The sequence below is a fragment of the Theropithecus gelada genome, chromosome 8 (genome assembly GCF_003255815.1).
Source record: "Theropithecus gelada isolate Dixy chromosome 8, Tgel_1.0, whole genome shotgun sequence".
NCBI classification, from domain to species: domain Eukaryota; kingdom Metazoa; phylum Chordata; class Mammalia; order Primates; family Cercopithecidae; genus Theropithecus; species Theropithecus gelada.
The window spans coordinates 70,736,211-70,756,881 of NC_037676.1; the positions used below are offsets into that span (position 1 = coordinate 70,736,211).

The following is a 20,671-nucleotide window of genomic DNA, read 5'->3' on the forward strand; positions in this document are numbered from 1 at the left end:
TGTACTCAACAAGAAATAGGGTAAAGTAGCCAGCAGACAGTACTTCTAGGTCATACTTTTGTTTATTTTCACATTTTTGTTCATGTCATTCCCTTTTCTTTCTCTGACTGTGATCCCTCCTTCAAGTTCCAGCCTACCTAGTCAGCCCTGCAGAAAGTGAGCTCACCTGCCAGGATCCTTTAGCAAGCACAGTGACTGCATCACAAATGACACAGTTTGTGTTCACTGCTTGAAGAAGTAGCCTAGTATTCTGAAAAAATCCACAGAAAGGCTGGATTGAATCTTGGCATCTGCCATTTACTAACTACATGGCCTTCAGGAAGTTACTTTCGGATGCTGAAATTTAGTTACCTTCTCTGTAAATTGCAGATGGTTTTAGCGACTATTAAAACTAACATTAATTTATTATGGAAAGTAATTTAAACTAAAATATCCACAATATAAAATATTTCTGAGAAGTATATGGGAAAACATTTCAAAGGGAAGAGAACGGAGGATCACTATAACCTCCTGCTGAAAAAGATGCTGTATAATGTAGACATTGATACCCTCAAAATATCATTACACTTCTATGCATCAAAGGACCCAACACTCACAAATTACACATCTGATAAGAAGTTAATATCCAGAATATATAAAAAACTCCTATAACTCAACAACAAAAACTAATTACTCAATTAAAAAATGGGCAAAGGATTTGAATAGACATTTCTCCAAAGATGATGTACAAGTGATCAACAGGCATCTGAAAAGATGCTCCATATCACTAATCACCAGAGGGGAAAAAAACACGATGAGATACCCTCTGAGACCCATTAGGATGGCCACTATCAGAAAATAAACAACAAACAAAATGAAAAAATAGCAAGTGTTGGTGAGGATATGGAGAGAGTGGGACTGTGTGCACTGTTTGTGGGAATGTAAAATGGTGCAACCATAACAGAAAATAGTATAGCAGTTCCTTAAAAAGTTAAAAATAAAAATACCATCTGTTATGGTTTGAATGTTTGTATCTTTCCAAAATTCATATTGATATGTAATCCCCATTGCAAAAGTATTAAGAAGCAGGGTCTTTAGGAGGTGGTTAGGCCATGAGGGATCCACCCTCATAAATGAGATTAGTGCCCTTATGAAACGGCTTGAGGAAGCCTGTTTGGTTCTTCTGCTTCCTCTCTGCCATGTGAGCATGCAGCAAGATGGCTCAACTCAGAGATAAACAGCATGCTCTCACCTTCAGATTCAGACACTGAATCTGCTAGCACCTTGATCTGGACTTCCCAGTTTCCAAAATTGTAAAAAATAAATTTATGTTATTATACATTAACCTAGTTCAAGTTATTTTGTTACAGCAGCAGGAATGAACTAAGATACCATATTATGAAGCAATCCCACTTCTAAGTATATATCCAAAAGAATTAAAAGTAAGATCTATAGGAAATAATTGGACACCCATGTTCATAGCAGCATTATTCACAATGGCCAAGAGGTGAAAGCAACCAAGTGTTCACTGACAGATGAATGGATAAACAAAATGCAGTATATATATACAATGGAATAGTGTTCAGCCTTCAGAAAGAAGGAAATAGTGTCCCATGCTACATGGCTGAACCTCGAGGACCTTATGCTAATTGAAATAAGCCAGTCATAAAAAGACAAATTGGTGCCTGCCCAATTTCCCTCCACTAGGGCGGTGTGACCTCTCCTTCAGCTGCTATGACTGTTGGGTGTTTATGTGTTTATTTCCTTGTCTTCTCCTGGTTCCCTCATTCTTTTATAGGTTTCACTTGAGAGAACTCCTCAATAAATCACTTTCTCAGCATCTCATTCTAGGGAAAACTACCTAAGACATGCCACAAGAAGATTCTTCCTAAAGCAAAATCTTGTTGAAATTTTTTTCTTGACTCTCTGGTATCTACCAGATGATCATCTGCATGATTCTACTTATATGAAGTATTTACAGTAATCCAAATTACAGAAACAGTGTAACGGTGGTTGTCATGAGCTGAAGGGAGGGGGAAATGGGAAGTTATTGTTTAAGGAGTGTAGAGTTTCATTTTGCAAGATGAAAGATGTCTGCCCAACATTGGTTTGCACAGAGATTGGCTGCACAACAACGTAAATAAACTTAACATAGTTGAACATAGTTGAACTATACACTAAAAATGGTTAAGATGGTGAATTTTATGTTATGATTTTTCCATAACTAAAAAATATAGTCTTTTAGGCTGGGCACAGTGGCTCACACCTGTAATCCCAGCACTTTGGGAGGCCAGGGAGGTGGATCACTTGAGGTCAGGTGTTTGAGACCAGCTTGGCCAACATGGTGAAACCCTGTGTCTACTAAAAATACAAAAAATTTTCGGGGCATGGTGGCATGCATTTGTAATCCCAGCTACTTGGGAGGCTGAGGCAGGAGAACCCCTTGAACGTGGGAGGCGGAAGTTGCAGTGAGCGGAGATCACACCACTGCACTCCAGCCTGGGTGACAGAGTGAGACTCCATATCAAAAAATATATATATATACACACACACACATATATATATATATGTGTGTGTGTGTATATATATGTGTGTGTATATATATATTTGTGTGCATCTATATATATGTGTGTGTGTATATATATTCTTTATAACATCAGTACATTCATAGGCACTCTTAGAATAATGTCTACTGACCTAAGCAGATGTCATAAAGCAAAAGTAAACTTTAGTTAGAACAATTCCACTGGAGGTCTCAATAGTGAAGTACAGGACAGTCCTCCCTGATGCTGATGTTCTGGCTTTAGACTGGGGTATATTTTAGAGTATTTAGTGTCATAGACAGTCTGTATATCTTTTAGGCAACTCATCAGAAATACTGCTGTCTTTAGCTCTTATTACATGTTGAGTGGTAGTGAGTCTGTTTCTAGCCCTTGAAACTTTAAATAGACGTGTAACAATAATTATATTTATATATACACACACAATAATAACAATGTACTATTTAGTGCATACTAAATTCTAGACCTTGGGCTAAGCATTTTATATAGATTATGCCATTTTATCTTAATAAACATAGTTAACATTTATTGGGAATTTACTATGCCAGATAGTGTTCTACATTATTTGCTTGCATTACCTCATTTAGTATTTACTAATATCTTGGGAAATAGGGACTATTATCCACATTTGACGGTGAGGAAATTGGGACCCAGAGGTTAATAAACTTAGCAGAAGTCACATAAAAAGAAAATAGGAGTGGAGCACAAAGCACAGCCAATTAGCTCCAGAGTCCATGGCTCTTAACAATTATATCATATTTATGAGACAGGTGCTATTATCCACCATTTAATAGATGGAATACCAGAAGCACTTGGAATTTTATAAGCTCCTCTTTGTCACGTAGTAAGTGGAGGAGCTAGAACTGAAACCCAGACAGTGTAACAGTCCAGAGTCTACACTCTCAATCTCTGCAATTGGTTATGTCATTACATTTCCTGTCTTTGTGCCTAGTGCAGGGTAATTATTCAATTAATAATTGCTATGTTTATTACTAGAAACTTTTTGTCCACAATGGGTACTATTGTATAGCCCACGCTAAGCTTTTGTTAAATAATTACTGGGTAAATAACTAGCCAGAAATTACTAAAAACTCGTTTATCTGTTTATGTTGTTCTGCCTTTTGTGGCCTTTTGCTGGTTTTCCTACCACAAGACATTTTCTTTGTTATTCTATTACCTTAAGAGCTCTATTTTTATTGTTTTCATTAAGTAGTTAAGAGAGTTAAGACAGAACAGTGTCTTAAAAAGAAGACAACTTTCTCTTAAGAAACAGACTTAAGATAGTATAATATTCATGCTCACAAAAATTGCTTTACCATGAAATATAAATATATATGACACCATGTAATAGACTCAATAGGCAGTTCATGAAGACTGTAGTTATCAAGCATGTAGTGTGACAGCTAAGTGCTTTGAGGACACATTCTCACTTATACTCACAACAACCCCATGAGAAAGCTCTCATGATCTCCATTTTATACGTAAGAAAATGGAAGCCCAGAGAGTTTGGTGAGTTGAGCAAATTTAAGAGAGACGTAATATAATGCACAATTCAAATTTGAGTATCAATTTACCTTCAAAACTTATTTACTTAATTGCTATGCAACCTTGCCTTTCTAAAAAGTTAAGAAGCTCAAGGAGGGCCTATTTTAAGTTGCTTCACACTGGCTCTATGTGTACCATTGACATCAGCCATAGACAGTGTGCCATGGGCTGTCAGGCTGCTTGACGCTTGCCTCACTAAGTACACCCATGGAAGGGGCAAAATCTTAACTCTTTCCAAGTAAGGATGTCTTTTCACCAGATAGCTTTGTTTTTCTATTTACTTTCTATTTCTGTTTATTTCTCCCCAGGCAGACAAATCTGAATTTTATTGCTTTTTTTGGTCAGTAATTGGAGAATGTTCTAGCAGAGCATACTGTAATTGCTGTGATCCTGTTGTCTTGTTTCTGTGTTCCAGAATCTCTTGCCTACTCACGTGTGACCTACATGTGCATTATATGATATTTTGGGCAGTAGGAAAATATCTGTAGAACTGCTTTATATCCTATGTCGGTCAAATGTTTGATGTTTATCAGGTAAAAGTTCAAATACTAACAAAGATAGCCATGTAAACTTCGCTCAGAGTTCTCTCAGCATGGTTGTGGTCCATGTTTGTCTCTCAAAAATAAAACATGGAAAGTGACAACCCAAGAAAAATATTTGCAGTTTATATCACAGACAGAACTTAATAATTCTAATTGTAGGGAGCTTCTAAAAGCAGAGAATAAAAGATCTAAATTCCACTACAAATGAGCCATATAAGGAGATTGTTTGTAGAAAAAATCCTTCTTAACTATATAAAAAGATGCTCAACTTTGCTCAAAACAAGAGAAATGCAAATTATGCATTACTGCTTACCTGTCAGATTAACAAAAATCCCCATTTGTCAGATACTCTGTTGATGAGGCACTGGAAACAGACAATTTCACACATTGCTGGTGGGAATCCAAAATGCTGCAAACACTATGCAGGGAAATTTTACAATATCTAGTACATTATATGTGCAATTATTCTTTGATGAAATGATCCCATTTCTATGAATCTATTCTGAAGACACACTGGCAAAAATACAAAAAGACCTATATGTGTGACTGTACCTTGTCATACTATTTTAATAACAAAAGAGTAGAAAAAATGAAATGTCCATTAAAATAAAAATACTGGATAATTACAGTATATCCACACAAGAGAGGACTATACAGCTATACAAATGAAAGAATATCTCTATGTATTAAGGAATGACCCCTGGGATAATATATTGTTAAATGAATAAAGGAAGGGACAGAAATGTGTTTTTAGTATGCTACCATTCATCTAAGTAAGTGTAATGAAAATATAGATGCATATTTGATTCTATTTTTTGGGGAGTGGGGGCAGAAATGGAGTTTCACTCTTGTTGCCCAGGCTGGAGTGCAATGGTGCGATCTTGGATCACCGCAACTTCTACCTCCCGGGTTCAAGCGATTCTCCTGCCTCAGCCTCCCAAGTAGCTGGAATTACAGGCATGCACCACCCCCCCCAGCTAATTTTGTATTTTTAGTAGAGATGGGGTTTCTCCATGTTGGTCAGGCTGGTCTCAACCTCCCAACCTCAGCTGATCCACTCAGCCTCCCAAAGTGCTGGGATTACAGGCATGAGCCACCACGCCTAGCCCACGTTTGCTTCTATGAAAACCCAAACAACAATAGCAAAACCTGCCCTACTATAAAATACACACACCCACATGCATGTGCACACACATCAAATTGTTTTTAAAAGTTGCCTATGGCAGAAGAGATGGTATGGGGGTAGAAATAAAGAAAGGTAAAGAGAGGAAGATAGGGATAGAAGCTTGCCTCTTAGAATTTTGAATATTTGACTTTGGAACAATTTAAATATTCTATACAATTTAAAACAAAGTTAAATCTTAAAACAGTAATTTCTTATTATCCAAAACAAACTGAAACAAATGAGCACAACTGCATTTCAATTTTTTGCATAAACACGCTGAGATGAATTACTCTAAGCCATTATCAACAGTGATTTGATTGTCTCTAGTGGAAGGTACTCTAAGGACAGGCAGAACAGCACCACAGTCTGAAAGTGTTTTTAGTAATCGTGTTGTTAATCATAGTGCTGATATAATTATAATGAAACTGTTGTGTGTGCTTTGCATGATATACAGAAGAAGTACTTACGTTGGTATCTTAAAGAACTAGAATTTTTGGCATGGGGAAAGGAAATATATATATGTAAGGTCAATAAATTTAAGTAAAAATATTATAATCCTGATTTCAAATCAGAAATATCATGAAGAACTCAGTATTTTTTTCTTTTAAAAAGTAAAATGCACATTCTAGTGGCAGTGAGCACAACTAGAGCCCAGATACTGTTTTCTAAATAGCGTTTTCTTTTAAAAGGAACCAAGTCTCCTTGGAGAAATGGCTGAATTTGGGACTGTACTAAGAAAGTACAAGTTGAGTCTGGAATATCTTTTTTAACAAATAACTTCAGGGGGTACATGTGCAGGTTTGTTATATGAGTGTATTGTGTGACACTGAGGTTTGGGGTATGAAAGATCCCATCAACCAGGTAGTGAACGTAGTATCCAATGAGTAGGTTTTCAGCACTTGCCCCTCTTTTTCTCTCCCCACTCTAATAGTCCCCAGTGTCTATTGTTCCCATCTTTATGGCCATGTGTGCCTAATGCTTAGCTCCCACTTATAAGTGAGAACATGTGGTATTTGCTTATCTGTTCCTGCATTAATTGGCTTAGGATAATGGCCTCCAGCTGCATCCATGTTGTTGCAAAGGACAGGATTTTGTTCTTTTTTATGGCTGCATAGTTGGAATATTTTTTAGTGCCAGAAAGCAAAGATATATTCAAATAATGATGGGACTTGTCAAAAGGATACAGGAACCAGATTATCAGGGCTTCTCCTGGCAAAATCTGGGAAAATTCAAGCATAAAAAAATAATGATGATAATGTGTTATAGCCCATTAAATAAAATAATAATCCATATGTCCATACTGATATATATACATCCATACATTAGGTGAAGGAGGATGCATAGTATACTACCAACGAATAAATTTAGAAGGAATGATGGAATTAGAAAGCCACAAATTGGCAACTGTCATAGTAATTGATGTAGTCGGATGTCAGCAAAGGATGTTAAAATTTGTAGGTGAAATTTTGATGAATTCCAAGATATTCCCCAGAATATACTTATTAATTAACAAAAGGAGCCACTTTTCACTGGAGAAACCTGGATGATATCACCTGAACCAGGTGATCAAGGTTAATACCTTCAGTGAGAGGAAAAACAACATCACGTGCCTTTTGATATGAAAAGAATGAAAAGAATACTGATATAGGATGTTTGTTTCATCCAAATCTCATGTTGAAATGTAATTCCCAATGTTGGAGTTGGGGCCTAGTGGGAGGTGATTGGATTGGGGGCAGATCCCTTATGAATGGTTTAGCACCATCCCCTTGGTGATGTTAGTTCTTGTTCAGTTACTACATGTGAGATCTGGTTGTTGAAAAGTGTGTGTGACCTCCCTCCTCACTTGCTCCGGCTTTGGCCATGTGAAATGGTGGCTCTGCATAGCCTAGAGCCATGACTCCTGAAGCCTTCACCAGAAGCAAACGCCAGCATCGTGGTTCCTGTGCAGCCTGCAGAACCATGAGTCAATTAAACCTCTTCTTAAAATAAATTACCTAGACTCAGGTATACCTTTATAGTAACAAAAATGGCCTAACATAAATATATCACTTCTGTGTTATTCTTTCCAAAGTGCATAACTTGAATATAATCATAAGCAAACACTGGAAAACACCAGTTGAGGGGCCTTCTAAAAAATAACTGGCCCATACTTTTCAAAAACATGAAGGTCATAAATCAAGGAAAGACTGAAAACTGTTTCAGGTTAAAAGAGATTTTTTTTTAAATGACAATTGAATGCCACGTGGGATCCAGGATATTCTTTTACCATGAACAACAGTATTTCAGATAATTGGGGATATTTAAACAAGGTTGGTGCATTGGTATTATATTATCATACTTTGACCATATAAGAAAATGTCCTATACTCTAAAGTGTTTAGGGACAAAGGAGCATCATATCTGCTACTTACTTTTCAGTGGTTCTGAGGAAATTTTATATGTAAAGAAGAGAACACTCACCCCCACACATCCACCCTCACACCCACCCCCCCTCAACACGCACACAGATGAGAGAGAAAAAAATGGTAAGGCAAAGTGTCAACAAAAATGGTAATGCAAAATACGACCCAACAATGTTGACATTATCACATTAACCATTAACATTCGGGCAAACCAGGGGAAGGGTATACAGAGTTTTTTTTTTTTTTTTTGCAACTTTTCTCTAAGTCTGAATTATATAAAAAAAATTTAAAATAGATATTTCTCGATCTGAGCTGTCTGCAGAAGCCACTGCAGACAGGGAGGCAGAGGGAGAAGCTTGGGAAGAAGAGACATTTGCCATGGCTGAACACTTTAAAGAAATAATTAGATGTCCTGCCTGTCCAAATGGTCTTGAAGAACCTGGGCAACTGAAATGTGGATACGCCTGCTGCCTCCAATGCATCAATTCACTGCAGAAGGAGCCCCATGGGGAAGGTTTACTGTGCCCCTTCTGCTCTGTGGTCTCTCAGAAGACTAACGTCAAGCCCAAGTTCAAGCTGAGGGTGCTGGTTTCCATGATCAAGGAACTAGAGCTCAAGCTGAAATCAATTCTAAAAATGAACCCAAGGTCATATCAAGTGGATATGACCTTGGATGTGGACACAGCCAACAAACTTCTCACCATTTCTGAAGACCAGAGGAGTGTCCATATGGGAATTTCAGCCAGAATAGGAAGGAGCAAGCTGAAAGTTTCACCTCTGCACTGTGTGTCCTGGGTGCCCCTCCCTTCACTTCGAGCCACTATTACTGAGAGGTCGAATCTGTGAATCGACAGGGGGACACTGTACTTTCTTCAGATCGAGGCTTCTGGACTGTAGGTTCCAGAAAATGAAAGGTCTTTGCTGCCAGCACCATGCCTTTGCCTATTCTCTAGGTGAGTCCCCAGTTACACAGAGGGGGAATTTTCCTGGATATAGGTATGAGGTACATTTATTTTTATGCATTTATTTTATGAGGTGCATTTATTTTATGAGGTGCATTATTTTTATAATGTTAGTGATGGGTGTCATATCTACACACTCAACATTTCTTTTAGCCACTGCGTCCATTTTTTGCTCATAAACGTGAAACTCAAGATGGAACTTTGCGAGTATCTGTCCTGTGATCAATCCAGACAATGCCAGTCCCCCAATTTATTCCAGGGAAAGTAAATAAACATTTGAACATAATCATCCATAGGAAGTTTCTGTATGCCCACAGCCAGAGCTAAGAATTTTCTGCTAGATACACATAGGTACAAAGGGATAGAAGGTAAAGATCAATTTTGTTGTCATGTCATAAGTAAATATTTTGAAATTTCAAAAAAGAAGATATTTCTTAGTTTATCCACCTATTACCAACCCAATAGAATTAGTACTCAGGTTTTTTTTTGGACGGAGTCTCACTCTGTCCCCAGGCTACAGTGCAGTGGCATGATCTCAGCTCACTGCAACCTCCGCCTCCCAGGTTAAAGCGATTCTCCTGCCTCAGCCTCCTGAGTAGCTGGGATAACCGGTGTACGCCACCATGCCCGGCTAATTTTTTTATTTTTGGTAGAGATGGGGTTTCACCATTTCACATTTCCCTTAGAATAATGGTTGATTCCAGGTCTGGAGCAAGGAATATACAAAAAGTGCCTGAAATAGCTATTTCAGAATAAATGGCTGAAATAGCTATATCAGAAGGCAAGAACACTACCAAAGATCACTAAGATTCTGTCAAAGGAGCTCACAGCTAGCATAAATAATCTTCCACTGGGAAAAGTAGAGAAGATTTAAAGATGAGTAAGGATAATAACCTCAATATAGTGAGTTATGGCAAATATTTTAAAATCCACATGTTCATCCAAAAAAAAGCCTTCATTAATCATTTTTGGGGGATGTTAGGGGACCAAAGTTCTTATTTTAAAAAATTAGTAAAAGTAGAGGGAAAAAATCAAACCTTTGATCTGCTTTTTCTATACAAATTACACTTAAAGGTAGCCAAATATTTGAGGACAGGAAGTTTCTCTTTACAGAAGTATTCCAGTATATAAATGAATGCAGAATTATGAAATTAGACAATTACCATTTGGCAATGGTTAGTATATTAATGGATCTAAGCAATAATTATCAATCTGCCAGCATCACTGGAGGGGGACATTATGTGCCTCCAGATGAAACGATAACCATTCTCTCTCAAGTAGTATTGGCAAAAACAAAAACAACAGAAAACTTTAATCCAGATCTAACTACCAGTTTATGGGAATTACAAAGAGCAGAGGAATGTTTCAAACCACATCACAAGAATGTGAAGGGAAGAATACAGACTGTGGAAAACTTACAAGATAACAAGCTCAAAAGGCCCAGTTTTCCTGAACAACAAAAAGCATAAGAGGAAAATGGAAGCAGAGGAACAGAAGCTATAGATTAAGAGAAATGTAATAATTAAGAGAAATGTATAAGAGTGTCCACCAGTTGCCATGTATGGAGTCTTGCTTAGCCTGACTTGTCCAAAGATAATTTTCCTAGATAAATAGGGATATTGGAAAACTAATTAGATATTTGTTTATATTAGAGTATTATTGTTATCTATGGTAATGCTATTACATTTGTTTACCAAAAAATGTACTTTTTTAATAAGTACATATCAGAATATTTACAAATGATATGATGAATGAGATTTGCTTTGACATAATCTGGGCAGGGAAGGGGGAACGTGGAAGGAATGTGCTGTGTGGGGTGGGGGTCACATATAAAAATGAGGAGAGTTTACCCTTGGGTTGACAATTGATGAAAATGTGTGTGGGTACAAAGGCATTCATTTATCTTTTCACTGTTGTATTAGTATGAACATTTTCATAATAAAGAGTAAAAAGTTTTAGATCATGGGTAGGATGCAGAAGATAGGAAAGAAGGGGAGAAAAGAGAATATTGGGCACCTGTTGGGAAGCATATGAGGTGCTTTTTTGATGTGCTATTGAATGTAGTTCTCAAAATGGTCCAGTGGAGTAGTTATGCTCTTTTTTTTTTTTTTCCAAATAAGAAAACTGAGGCTAAAGTCACTCAGTGATTTGCTCAAGATCTCAAAACTAGTAGTTGATAGATGTGGAATAAATATTCACCTCCTGAGTTCTGATCCTTCATTTGTGTCACTCCAAATAGTGTTAGACCCAGTTAGATCTGCATTTAATTCATTACTCTACCATAAAAGGGAAAATGAACTTCAGTGTTAATTTAACGGCTTTATTGAAATATAATTCACGTATCATAAAATACATCCTTTTAAAGTAAACGATTTAGTAGTTTTTAGGATATTCACAGAGTTGTGCAATCATCACCACAACCTAAATTTAGAACAATTTCATCATCCCCAAAAGAAACTTTATATCCATTGCAGTTACTCTCCCTCTCCAGTCCCTCCAACTCCTCAGCCCTAGACAACCGCTAATCTATTTTCTGTTTCTATAAATTTTTCTATTCTGGAAATTCCACATCAATGCAATGATATAGTATGTGATTTTTTGTGACTGTTTTCTTTTACTTAGCATAATGTTTTCAAGGTTCATCTATGTTGTAGTGTGTATCAGTACTTCATTTCTTTTTATTGATGAATAATATTCCATTGTATGGGTATGCCACATTTTCTTATTCATCAGTTGATGGATCTTTGAGTTGTTTCTACTTTTCAGCCATTATAAGTAATGTTTCTATGAATATCTGTGTACAGGTTTTTGTATGGACATGTCGTTTCATTTCTTTGAGGTATATACAGAGGATAGGAAATGCTAGGTCATATAGTAACTCTGTATTTAAAATTTTGAGGAACTGCCAAATTGATTTTCTTTTTTTTTTTTTCTTTTGAGACACTCTCGCTCTGTCACCCAGGCTGGAGTGCAATGGCACGATCTTGGCTCACTGTAACCTCCACCTCCTGGGTTCAAGCGATTCTTCTGCCTCAGCCTCCCGAGTAGCTGGCATTACAGACATGTGCCACCATGCCTGGCTAATTTTGTGTTTTTGTGTGTGGTTTTTTTTTTTTTTTTTTTTTTTTGTTTGTTTGTTTTTGAGACAGAGTCTAGCTCTGTCACCGAGGCTGGAGTAGAGTGGTGTGATCTCGGCTCACTGCAACCTCCGCCTTCTGCATTCAAGCGATTCTCATGTCTCAGCCTCCACAGTAGTTGGGATTACAGGTGCCCGCCACCATGCCCAGCTAATTTTTGTGTTTTAGTAGAGATGGTGTTTCACCATGTTGGCCAGGCTGGTCTCAAACTCCTGACCTCAGGTGATCCACCCGCCTCAGCCTCCCAAAGTGCTGGGATTACAAGCATAAGCCACCATGCCCGGCCTAATTTTTGTATTTTTAGTAGAGAGGGGGTTTCACCATATTGGTTAGGCTAGTCTCGAACTCTTGACCTTAGGTGATCTGTCTGCCTTGGCCTCCCAAAGTGCACGATGAGCCACCATGCCTAGCCCCAAATCGATTTTCACAGGGGCTGTGCCACTTTACATTCCCACCAGCAAGTATTGAGGGTTCCAATTTCTTCACATCTTGGCCATCACTTGTTATGGTTTGTCTTTGAAATTATAGCCATCTTCATGAGAGTGAGGTGGTATTTCATTGTAGTTTTTATTTTCATTTTTAAATGACTAATTATGTTGATAATGTATTATTGAATATAAGATTGTTATTACTTGAATTTTGTATCATTCTTTCATTCACTCAAGGAATGCCAGTAACTGGTGGGTTTGGGGGTGAGAAGTTGAACAAATTCTCTTCTGATTGCTTTCATTTTCTCACTAAAATAATGAGCAACATGACTAGCTGAGAATCATGCAAGGGAGAGGTATTGAAGTTAACTGAGGAATAAAAATATATCTGAACCAAAACTGAAAAACTGAACTAGTTGGAATTAAATTAATCTACTGAATTTTTTTTTACTTTCAAAAGTTGTTATGACTATATCATGCATCAAAATATATAAAGAATAACATAATGAACACCTAGGTAACTACCATGTGGCTAAAAAAACTCATCAGTGAAACCAACATTTATTGGATGGTAGCCAACTCCATCTCTATTCTGAATTTTAACTGTATCCCCTTGGAGTTTTTTCTTTCTTTCTTTCTTTCTTTTTTTTTTTTGATTTTGTTATGTTGCTACACATACACTCACACACACGTGCATGCACACACACACTCAGGTACAAAATTAGAAGATGACTTTCTCAGCAATATGGCATTTACATTATGTACATTTTATTATTAGATAATGCACAATTTCTCTCTAAAGAGATTGTATAAATGTATACTCCCACCAACAGTTCATAATTTTTTTAACTCCTGGTCCTAGCCAAGAGTGTCTGTTATCCAACATTTTAATGAAAATTGCTTCTCATAGATTTAACTAGTAATTTTATTTATTTATTTATTTATTTATTTATTTATTTTTGAGATGGAGTCTCACTCTGTCGCCCAGGCTGGAGTGCAGTGGCGCGATCTCGGCTCACTGCAAGCTCCGCCTCCCGGGTTCGCGCCATTTTCCTGCCTCAGCCTCCGGAGTAGCTGGGACTACAGGCACCCGCCACTACGCCCGGGAAATTGTTTCTATGTTTTAGTAGAGACGGGGTTTCACGGTGTTAGCTAGGAGTAATTTTATAATTTTTTTCTGAGATGGGTCCTCACTATATTACCCAGGTTGGACTTGAACTCCTGAGTTTAAGCAATCATTCTGCCTCAGTCTCCTGAGTAGCTGGGACTACAGTCACGTGCCACTGCATCTGGCTATGCAGTTTTGTAATTTTTAACAACAAAGGTAAATGCCTGATTATTTATTTGCCCATTTTTATTGCTCATTTTTTTTCTTTGGGTTTGTGTGACTTTGTTATATATCCTGGATGCCAGCCTTTGTTAGTATACATGTCTCAATTATTTCCTAATTTGGAGGATTGTCGTCACTTTCTAAATAGTGCCTTCTATGAATATAAATGTTTAACATTAACTTGTGGTATTGATGCTTTGTTTTAAAAATCCTTTCCTACTTGGAGTCATAAAAATACTCTTTTTTCTTTTCTTCTAGAAGTTTTGTTTTTCACATTTTGGTCTTTAATCTACCACATCTCTTTTTTAATACGGTGAGAAGTTGGAATATATTTTGCCTCACATGGATAAATTTTCTAGAGCCATTTTTGAAGTTTGTCCTTTGTCCATTGATATGCATGCTTTTGCTGCCACTTACATTGTTTCTGAGGCCTCTGTGTTCTTCCATTGGCCTATTTGCTTATTTCTGTTATTGTACTGAGTTTAGAGTTACATTGTGTTTTAGATTGTTATGGGAGGATTGACATCTTCACCTTTCTGAGTCATCCTATCTATGAACGTAGCATAATTCCATTTAATTAAATTTTACAAGATTTTACAATAAAGTCCTGCAAATTTTTATTGAATTGATTCCTTGGCATCTTGTATTTCTAGCTATTATTATAAATTCGCTATCTGTTTTATAAGTTACATTTATTGGCAAATAGGAATAAAAATGATTTTTGTAATTTTATTTTAAATCCAGTAAACTTGCTGAACGCTTTGATTTATTACTTGTCTCTGAATTCTCTTAATTTTTCTATATTAAAAAAGACAAGGTTTTTTTAAAATTTATTTCCATTAGATGATGAGACTGACATGAGATAATCAGATTAAACACTACCAATTAGAAAATGAGAGGTTCATACAAACCACTGGCTCATAGAAATTCTGAAATCTTGCTGGGCAAATGTCATCAGATCTTTTTACCCAGGAGTGTGGGGGTATTTCTTAATTGCACCCAGAGAGTGGGAACTGGATTCCCTGAGTCTCCATTTATTGTTCTCCACAGCTCTTGGCTTTACCCTCTGGAAGTTTATTTCTCTTTTGTTAACCTCTTTGGCCACTTCTAAGAGGGCATTGGAAAAGATGCCTTTGAGCAACTTCCTCAGCTTACTTCCTTACTGTAGAAAACTGGGGGCCCAGAGGGCTTTTTATATCTGAAATCATTTCAGCCCCTTTAACTCCAGCCTGATGCTTTTGTCAATCAAGTTGTCCCAGATAATTTATGGATTTCCTTTATATAGTTTGATTCATCTCCTCTTCTTATGTGAAAAACTATATCCACAATTATTTTTAAGACAAGCCTATTTTTCTAGATTTAATTACTGGTAATTTAGGTGTTGTGAAACACCTTGAATAGTCACCATTTCAGTATTTTTCAGAGGTCTTAATAAAGGGTCTTATAGTTACATCCTTGATTTCTTCTTTACCCTAAGGCCTTATCTTTCTGGCAAGGCCGTGAATTTAATATTTTCACAAAGATATATATTAATTTTAAAGTATTTGTCTGGAAAGACCAGAGATAAGAAACTCAGCCAGACTTAATGTTTTTTTCTGAGTTTTGCTTGCGAATTGGCCAGTTATTTTCTAAGTTCTTCTATTTCTTGAAGAAACTTATCATACGTACCTAAAATCAAATGAATAATATTTGCAGTACTTTTCCTTCTTGCCCAATTTTGAACATTTATTAGGTTCACTTTCTATCTTCCAAGTTATCATAGATGATAGTTTTACCAAACACTTTAATGGCACATAACACTGGTCTCTGTTTTTCCAAACTTTCATAATAGTTTTCTTACATTTTCATAGCCTCCACCTACAACTATATCCCAAAATCAATGGCATATATTTTGGGCTTTTATTAGTCAACACTCTACTTCTAGGATGAATTTCTACCTCAGTAAGCCATAGCTACATATGAATTTATACAAAACTCAGTGGCTGAATACAATAAATATTTCTCCTACTTTTCTGGGGTTTGGCTGATTTAGGCTGGTTCTTGGCTTGATGGGCTCAACAGGTCTCAGTTGGGCTCTCTCATGTGTCTAGAGGTTGGCTGGCTCTCGGCTGATATAATCTGGGCTTGTCCAGAGTGACTTCAGTCTGTTCCAAATGTTTTGCATCTGCCTTTTGAGACTGGCGGATAAGCATAGGTGTGTCTTTCTCAAGGGGATGACAGAAATGCAAGAGAGCAAATCGAAAAATGCAAGGCATCTGGAAGCCATGGAGACAAAAATTCAGACTTGCAGACAATTTGAATGATGAATAAGACAGGGTTTTATTGGGTGAAAAGGGAAGAAAAGGGGGAAACAGGGACTCTCGCTAGGCCAGAGTCCCTGCTAGAGTGCTTCCTGCCTCTCAGTTCGAATTGCAGTTTCCACACAGGAAGAGCAGGTGCCAGGCTCCTCCCTGCTGCACATGTTGTGGACTTCTGTGTCTCCACCCTAGTGCTCAGGCCAGCTGCAGTTTTTCTGGGGACGCCCCTCCTACCTAGCTGTCTCATTCCCCCCCTAAATAAATACATCTAACTACTGTTAAAATAAGGATAAGGACAAAGACCAATCTTAACTGCTTCCTGCTGACAGGGGGCGCTGTTTTGGGGGAAATGGCAGTCAGAGCTTCCTCAGAGGACTATCTAAGGGTTCCAGCAGAAAGGCTCTGGTTACATGACTGCTTGGAGTTTGATGGCCTGAAGGCAAGAACAGACAAACTGGGTTATTAGAAAGCAGTATCAAAGCAAAACAAGGGGAGCTAAGGACAGCTCAAAAATCCCAAGGCCTTTTAACAGTGTGCACAGGGAGAGGGAGGCCAAAAGTCCTACTGACAAAAAAAACTTTACCCTTTTGCTGGCATGTTGGGCTTCTGGGTTCCCTTCCCCTGAGCTCAATCCTAAGCCAACCAATTTAAGACTTGGGAAATTAAGTTTTCCCAGTTTGGAGGATGCACTGAGGTGAGTGTCTCATAGTACAGAGACACAATTACCTGTTTGTGAAGAGAGAACCAAGGAGGAGAAAGAATAAAGAAGGCATTTTTTTAGAGGAGTCCCAGGGATTTGGGATGCATTTGAAAGGGGGTACAGACTGAAGATGAATGGCTAACCCATCCAGTAAGAGGGGAGCAGGCATCCCTGGTTGCCTTCTCTTCCTAGCAGATACCTGGGGTATAAGTGAGGGAGAAAAGGAAGAGCATTCTCTTTCCCTCTTTTGTCCTTGTACCCACATACATCCTATCTCCCCTGCTGTCGGTAGCCTTGAATTTCCTAGGACTCATTTATGCCATGGATACTAATGTGGCCTTTATCCATGGAACAGGAAGCTTGGGCTTGGCTTACTTGGCAGGAATTAGCCATGATCACTTGTGCTGTGCCTTTTAACATCTGTCGTTGTCTGCCTTTGGATCCCTTAAATCCAGTTTTTTTCCTTAGGGCTTTGACCCAAAGCTTGGCATTGAGTATGGGACAAAATGTGCCTTGGGGGGTTGCATGCACTCCCTATCATAAGTCAAATAGTAAGGTGAAACTGCAGAACTGAGTCCTCCTCCTGCCAGGGAGAGGAAAGGATGTCTTATGATAGACCCAGAAAACTGGTGGCTATAGTTATGCTTGCAGGATTTGGGTGCATGGTGCTTGGCTTTGGTTAGCTCCCTTGGTCTTACTTTCCCAAAAGGAAACCTCTGCATGATGGGCATCCTATTTATTCCCATCACCTGGCAGGATTTGCAGGATAATTACTCAGAACTAGAATATTAACCCAGGTTTTTACATTAGCTATCCCTCTTGTTCTTTCGCAGCTGCTGCCAGAGATTGCTGGTTGGTTCACAGGGACAAGCAGGGTTAGTCTAAGATGTAGGCAAAAACTGAAAAACAACTAGTGAGTTTAGAATTTAATGACAAATGTATGATAAGTTTTGAAACATGATTTCTGTCTCTCCTGTCCTCATTTATGTTGAGAAAAAAATCATAATAGGACTGAGTTGTTTGCAAAATAGACTTTAATCTTATACTTAGCCTGATTATTTGCATAAAGTGCATCAAGAATAATTATTTCTACACAGGCTGTTTGGATTCGCTTTGAGGGAACTGTGTTCCCCCAAAGAATCTCAGATAAGGCCTTTAAAGCCCATCCAAGCCATGGGTTGAGTATTCTCCAATACGTGTAAGTTGTGTAATCCTCGTCTCTTAAGGTCTGAAGATAAACTTTAGGATCTCCTGGGCCTATTAGAAAGTGACATTCTTTACTGACCACATGTCAGGAACCCTGTACAGGGACTGCATAGATGAGGGTGTGAGGCCAGTCTCCCCACTGGGCTTATACTGGGTCTGCAAGTTTAGATTGACTCTTTAAAGGGAAGCATACTCTTCCAGTCAAAGCCTTAGTAAAATAACCACTTTCTCCAATTGTGTCCTGTTGCAAAAGAAAAATGGGTTCTTATGGCACTGATGCAAACAACTATATTGCTGTTATAAATAAATTTTGGGGTGTTACCAAAGAAATAGCACTTGAACATAAATTTAATTTTCTCAGCAAGGCAATTTTTACTTCTATGGAATGGTGCACCTCATGAATGGAGCAATGGCGAGAGCACACCCGAACAAGGGAGGAGAAGGGGTTCTTATTCCTCATGCAAGTAGTCCCTACTGCTGTGTCATTCCCTGTTGACTAGGGTTGGACCGCACAGTCTAAGGTAATTTCTATTGGCTATTTTAAACAGAGCAGGGGTACTAGTTGGAGTGGGGGCAGTGAGCAGTTTGGCAGGAACGATGGTTACAGAATAGGTGACTCAGGATGAGTCAGGATGGAGCAGGTGACCAGCGGTGACTCAGGTCAAAGCAGATGACCAGGGAAACAGATGTGAACTACTGATTACAACTGGCAGGAAAGTTGTTTACTGAAACTAGAGGCAAGGGGCGAAGAGAACCGGGAAGTTAAACTTTAAAATTGAGAACAGAAAATAAGAGGGCTGAACATACTGACATGCTTTGAAGAGTAACTTGGGGTTCACTACATTTAACAATGCCATAAGTTAAGAATACTCGTGGATAGTTTCCAAATTCTAGAGGAACCAGGCAGAGAGAAACAAACATGCTCCAAATTTTGTTCATAAGAGTATAACTTACTCAATTATTAAAGGCTGTAAATAGTTCAAAATAAGTTTCCTTGACTCTGAAAGACAAAATAAGGATCAGCAACATTCCAAGCAAAAGTCAAAAAGGTTGCTTCAGCTATATGATTTCAGTCCATTTAATTAACTCTGGTTTTGCTTGATATTTGTGAACACTTGAGCTCTTTATAAAGTGTTTTCTTCTTTATTCAAATGTCACATTCTTCAAAGTTATCAGAAGCCTGTATTTGGGAGCACCTGTTAAATTTCTATAGCTTATTACCAACCATCTTTTGAAAAGGATTAAAACAAGACAGTGATTGTGAATAGCAAAATGTCCAGGGTAGTAACAGTTGGAAACACAATTGACAAAGAAGTTTGGTTATCTTTGTGGTTTGCCATAACTTAACTTAACAACCTTAGTTATGATTTATTGCATATATTTAAACATTAGAATTTTAGAAATCCCATACAATTTTGGAACGTACATTAGTGTTATTCACAAAAATACAACCTAAAGAAGACTGAACATCATTTTGGCAATCCTGTGTACCTAAACATATTAAATAATCCTGTTTACTTTTCTTTCTGGATGATTCAGGGGCCCTTTGAACCATTCAAAAAGCCAGGTGTCAGGGAAAACAATTTTGAAAATGAAGTTTGATTTGGGGAAGGCTGTCAAATGTGTTTGAGATTTAAAACACCTGATATTATGAAATAGAATTCCACGTTATCATAAATTATTTATTTTGCCAAAATGATGAATCAGAAATTTTAAATAAGTAAAAACCTTTTTAACCTTCTATAACTAAATATAACATATTTAGTCAATATGTTCACACAGAGAACCTCTTCTGCAAGATTAATTTTCAGAATTCTTCCACCACTTGTTTGAACTTTTAGCTTTTCCTATCTAATGTAAAGCAGTCCTTTAACCCTAGGCAAAAATTTACATTTCCATGCCTTCTTATAACCTTTTACTAAAAAAGTCCACCAACAACAAATTTGACTGTTCTTACACACCTTGTATGTAAATATATTTCCAGTAGTCTCAATTATAGTCTCAGTTATAATTGTAACTCCTAGCAATTTTTAGCTTTAAGGTAAAATTTGGTAAGTTGCTTTAATTGTGTGCCAAGTGCAGCCAAGGTTTGACTCCAGTGTAATTAAGGGTGTGATTAGTTCCATTTGTCCCCAGGCCTTACCAGTTGTGAAGCCAGCACATCAAATAGTTTCAAAACCAAAAAAGCAGTTTGTAACCTCAAAACATTTAGCAAACTTTGCATCTGACCTGCATATTTTAGTTCACCTACATTACATTTTAATGATCCCTGCATTTTACCAATAATCTTTAAGGTTGTTTTTATTTCTGAAAGATTAAAGTCACATGAACTGAAAGGTACTGCAGCTTTTAGCTTCCCTTGAAAAACTACTTGATCCAAGCGCTTGTCTTTCTTTAGGCCAAATTAATTAGGAGCTC

General features: G+C 37.6%; 1 protein-coding gene and 1 pseudogene across 5 annotated transcripts in view; both read left to right on the forward strand.

Moving 5' to 3' along the window:
* C8H8orf34 (chromosome 8 C8orf34 homolog) overlaps window positions 1-20,671 on the forward strand; it is a 477,170-nt gene that overhangs the window by 153,111 nt on the left and 303,388 nt on the right. The window lies entirely within an intron of this gene.
* On the forward strand, window positions 8,572-9,427 carry LOC112630095 (annotated as a pseudogene).